This window comes from Bos taurus, chromosome X (assembly GCF_002263795.3).
Source record: "Bos taurus isolate L1 Dominette 01449 registration number 42190680 breed Hereford chromosome X, ARS-UCD2.0, whole genome shotgun sequence".
NCBI lineage: Eukaryota > Metazoa > Chordata > Mammalia > Artiodactyla > Bovidae > Bos > Bos taurus.
In genome coordinates this window covers 18,645,080-18,650,566 of record NC_037357.1, presented here as the reverse complement: position 1 = coordinate 18,650,566, position 5,487 = coordinate 18,645,080, and the positions used below count along the sequence as shown (strand labels likewise).

At 44.7% G+C, this 5,487-nt stretch overlaps 1 long non-coding RNA gene across 1 annotated transcript; it reads left to right on the top strand.

Moving 5' to 3' along the window:
• Positions 1–1,242: 1,242 nt before the first annotated feature.
• Positions 1,243–5,115, top strand: LOC100847415 (uncharacterized). Its single transcript, XR_139725.2, has 2 exons — positions 1,243–1,420; positions 4,505–5,115. It is a non-coding gene; the product is annotated as an uncharacterized lncRNA (long non-coding RNA).
• The last annotated feature ends 372 nt before the right edge of the window (positions 5,116–5,487 follow it).

The following is a 5,487-nucleotide window of genomic DNA, read 5'->3' as shown; positions in this document are numbered from 1 at the left end:
ACTGAAGCCTTGTGGTCTGCTGACAAAGGTGTTCTCCTCGACCAAACTCTAGCTAGTCTCCTCTGAGCCCTCTTCTCACTTAAGCCTCAATCTTGGTCAATAAAGATGTGAACAAACACTAAAATAGTTTTTAACAGCTCAGGGTCTCCTCCCAAGGATGATCTTAGTCCCCTTCAAAGTGCCTGTGTTAGAAACCTCAAGGCTACCAAAATAGACTGTTTCTTCCAGACAGCAGCAGAACATAGGGTCCCTTTCTCCCAGGTTCTGTGGGAGGGGAGGACCTAAATATTGACAAGCACCAGTTAATAAACCCAGATGGGTTTCACACTGACTCCCCTCAAACAACTTTCCACTTTTTGTAATTTTTCACTTCCCTGACTCTATTGAACCTTCACTTTCTTCCTTATTCCTTCATTTTCCCTTTAAAAACACCCAGTCATTTCTGTACAAATCAAAGTTCACACTGGAATATTTTCTGTGTTGCAATAGTATGTTACTGATTAAAATCTGTCCTGACCACTTTAGTGTCTGGCTTTGTTTATCTTTGATACTACCACCAACTGCAACTTGTATCCAAATCTTCTGTGTTAGATGCTACTGTTATTCAGATGGCAAGTGCCAAAGGAAAAAGAATGAGGAAAAATGACTGCACACTAGCTGCATGAGTGGGATGAGATTTTAGCCTTCTTTTGCTTCTCACTCAATACAACTATTTCTTTTGATGTCGCTTTGAAGTTGTTTTGCAGCAAGTAAAAAAAAAATTATAGATGTGAAAAAGCATGTTCTCCACCAATACTTTTTTTACAGACCAAATGCCAGTCTAGGATGACAGAGTTGATCCTAAATATGATGAATTGCTGAAGACACTAGAAGGTTAAGTTAACCCTCCAGAACTCATCTTGTCTCCTGGCTACTCAGGAATTCAGGAAAATAGCAGTGACAAGAAAGGTTGTACGGGAGGAATTTTGGAAGCCAAAGGCTTCCTCATTTCACGTTTTCTAAAATAAAACTGCGCACTGTCATTACAGATTTTCGGGCTTGAAGCCTCCTCTCTGTGACTCCGCTTAAGGATGGTGGAAGGGTTCAGGGCTTCTGCTCAGGGACTTGGGCTGATTGCTTCTGCGTGATTCTTATCACAAGCAGTGGTTTATCTTGGTGTATGCACGCGTGTCGCGCCACGCGCCCCCGCAGCGCACGCGCCCCCGCAGCGCACGCGCCCCCGCAGCGCACGCGCCCCCGCAGCGCACGCGCCCCCGCAGCGCACGCGCCCCCGCAGCGCACGCGCCCCCGCAGCGCACGCGCCCCCGCACGCGCAGTGCAATGGAGCGGAGAGAAAGACCCTTAACTGGGTCTGCTGCATTAGTATCTGCTTTCCTGGTGAACTAGGGAACAGACAGGCCACCTCTTAGTGCAAGGCCAGGTGAGCATTTCAGTTGCCAGCCCAGAAAGAATGGCGGAGGCTTTGAATTTGTCCTTTTCAAGATGTAGGATATCGGGTGATTAGGGGAGCAAGGAAAGGGAAGGTTTGTTTGTTTGTTTGTTTTTTTCCCATGCAGATGGCCTTTTCTTCCTCTTGGGGATAGAGAGGGTTTATGAGACAGATTACCTCATTGGTAATTCCAAACATGTTGATTAAAATTACGTTTCTGGGAGAAATTGAAACAATTGGATCATGTATTAAATCTAGTTTCATGAGCTTTGGGGCTTCCCTAATAGCTCAATTGGTAAAGAATCCGCCTGCAGTGCAGGAGAACCCGGTTTGATTCTTGGGTTGGAAAGATCCCCTGGAAAAGGGATAGACTACCCACTCCTGTATTCTTGGGCTTCTCATGAGGCTCAGCTGGTAAAGAATCCGTCTGCAATTCGGGAGACCTGGGTTTGATCCCTGGGTTGGGAAGATGCCCTGGAGAAGGCAAAGACTACCTACTCCAGTATTCTGGCCTGGGGTTTTCTTTTTATCATCAGCTACCCTTTACCCCACCCCCCATCCCACCCCAGTTCACAAAAGAGGAAACGAGTGGCTGATGATCATTTAGAGGGGGAAATGTTTAGCTTCGGGCTTCCCACGTGGTGCTTGTGGTAAAGAAGCTGCCTGCCAATGCAGGAGACACAAGAGATGTGGGTTTGATACCTGGGTTGGAAAGATCCCCTGGAGTAGGAAATGGCAACCCACTCCAGTATTCTTGCCTGGGAAATCCCACGGACAGAGAAGCCTAGCTGGCTACAGCGCATGGGGTAGTGAAGAGTCAGACATGACTGAGCAACTGAACACAGCACATCTCCCTAGAACCTGAGACTGGGGAGAGTGGCATGGTATCTATCTTATTCCCTTCTGGGTTCCCATTGTGTACCAGGTATGACAATGAATCAATGCTCAGTAAATATTTCTTTTACATTTGATTGACAAGGCACAGTTTAAGACACCTGTGAAGAAATATGTTGCCCATCACATTGGCAAAGACTTCAAAAGATAGGACCAGTGTTGCAAATGACAAGATCACAGCAGCATTCTCTCACACTTTGAGAGAGAGTAGAGTTGTCTTTCTGGAAAGCAACTTGGCAATAGGTGTCCAAACCTAAAAGGATTGGTTGGCTTGCCTTTGAGCCAGCAATTCCTCTTCTGGTAATTGATCCCCTAAACTAAAGGGCTTATCAATGGTATTGAAGGGAGAGCAGAGCTTGCCACACCAAAATATGCCCCTTTGGCATATTGATCATTTGGGGCTGGTTATTTCTGAGATGCTACAGACAGAGGAGAAGCTCTGAAAACCAAGTAGAAGTTACTCTTTTATAAGATACCTTTACACTTCTAAGGGAAATCTCCATTTGTAAGGGTGTCTCCTGATCCCAGAAAGAGGGGGTGGGGGATGGATGACTTTATCTCCTGAAACTCTTATCAATGGAGAAAGACTTTAGTCTGCATCATAACTTTACCCTTGTTTACTCTTTCTTTCCTGGTTCCCTCCTGTAACTGCCCCCCACCCCCAACATCTCCTTTTGTCTTTAGCTGGAGATGTTATTTAATGTGGTAGTTTGGGCCATTTGGGCGAGTTACTCAGTTTTCCTAGGTCTCTCCTGTGTATGCAGGAGGTATCTATGTTTTTAAACTTGTTTGTTTTTCTCCTGTGTATTTGTCTTTTATTATGGAGGGGAGAGGGGAGTCTCAGTCAAGAATCTAGAAGGGCAGAGGGAACTTTGTTTTTCCTCTCTATGCATAGAAATTGAACCACAATGAAGTACACTGTCCATGTGTTTTGCAATAATTAAATATGAGAAAGTAATGCCATAGAAGAATAAATAACACCTTGGAAAGATCTTTATAAGATTTTATTTCAATGTAGAAACAAGATAGTATGTGGATAAATGTTACATTTAAATTTTATTTATGTTTAAGTAGATGGGAAAAATAATGTAAGCAAAATGCCATGATGCTCTGAATGGTTATCTGACATACAAGGTATCAGATGGTTTTTATTTTCTACTGTTGGTTTATATATATATTTTCCAAATGTTCTCCACTTTTATAATGAGGCAATTAGAATTAAATAGAGCATCTTTGCCCCCTGGTGGTTTATTCAGTAATGGTCCTTAGTCTGAGGAAGGAATATTGTATCCACTCAGACGGAAGAGCAGATACTACTGCAGGCCTTATTCCCAAGGCAGAACTTTCAAAACTCCCAAATCTTTTGCTAGGACAAGTGGTTGTGTCCTAGAGGAGCAGTGTTGTGAAACTCTCTGTTTCACAACAGAGTTTCATATTGTTCTCATATTGACTGTGTGGGGACTATATGTCCTCAGCTCCCATGAGACAGAAATAGCAGCAGTAGGGAGAGGAAAATAGGTTCAGGGATCAGCAGAGCACTGGAGGCAGGGCCTTTGCCATCAGAAGGCTAAAGAGGGCAGGCCATTGGAGTTGGGGTGGCGACCTTGGGGTTGGAGGAGTGGGGACCCACTAAAGTGGGAGTACAGGGCAGAATGGATTTGGTGACTGTCTGTGAATGATCAATAAGAGGGAGAGCACGAAGAGCACTGGGGATGAGTGAGGGATGGTAGTGTGGCAGGACCAAAGGGAGCAGAATACAGGGAAGGTTAAGAGATCTGGGCTGGGCCTATGACCACTGAATCTAGCCAGACAGACTCCTCTGGCCCACGACCTCCCTTGTCATGATGTCAGGGCACCCTCTCTGCATTTCTTAGGGGTTCAGCTTTTACTAGGATCCCCAAAGAAAGAGGAAAATTCCAAAAACAATGGCTTTCAAACTTTCTGTGAGTCATGATTTCAGGGATCCCTTTGAACCCAACTCCTACTACACAGTTTCACGTGAAGGGCCTGGAGCACCCCATAGCATTGATATACTGTTTCATAAACTGCTCTTATCATTTGCTGTTTTGCCATAACTGGAAATGTGAGGAGTTTTTATTTTCTTTTGCTGAATGTGATGCTGACTCACCCCTTACTCTCCAACCTCTGGGCCCATGGATTTGTGTTTATTTTTGTTTTTAGGCTCATTGCTGCTCATATCTGCCTGTTGGAGCACTTTTGTGGCCACTGCAGCTCACCTGATGGAACGCTTTTGTCACCGAAGTAGGGAGGTCATCTGATTTGGCACCTATAGGAAGCCACCCTGATTGCAGGATTTCCAGCCTTCTCCTACATGTAAATCATCAATAAACATGACGTGACAATTAAGACTGAGTGAGAGATAGCAGAAACAAATGGCAAAACCAAATCTCCAAAGGCCTCAGATATTGGAAATGTCTGCTTTAGTTCGAAGAAGAAATGTATTCTTCCACTCATTTTGTAGACCTAGAAAGCAAAATTGATCTCTTCGGTATATATTTTTTGACTTAGTTTTTAAAAAAATACTGATTTATATATTTGCCTGCGCTGGGTCTTAGTTACAGCACACAGGATCTTTGATTTTTATTGCAGCATGTGGGTCTTTGTTATGGCATGTGGGACCTAGTTCCCTGACCAGGAACTGAACCTGGGCTCCCTGCATTGTGAGCTTGGAGTCTTGGCCCTGGAGCACCAGCAAAGTCCTTCTTTGGTGTATTTAAAGAAACTAGAATAACTGGAAACATGAACAAGGAATAAAGGGCTACCCAAAATGACCAGGTTTCTTCTTTCTCTCCTCTCACTGACCAATTCGGTCCAGAAGCATTAGTGGAGGCCAAGCAATGCAGGTGTTTGTGTTGGAGGAGCTTTTGTGATCCTATATTATGTGGTGTTAGCTGAGGGCAGGATGAGAAGAGCTTCCACGTGGGGGATGGTGTCAGGGGCCTGATGTGGGGCGTCAAAGTCCAGGTAAGGCCAGGAGAGCAATTCCAGGGGCAGGGGGTCGTTAGTAGCAGTTGGCCCAGCTTTTTAGAACCTGAGAGGATGTTGACGATATTCATGCAGGGAGGTCTGGAAAGATGTTTCAGGATCTGATGACAGTAAGGATAGCTACATGGGATGGGAAGTAACTTGTAGTTGAATTGTGT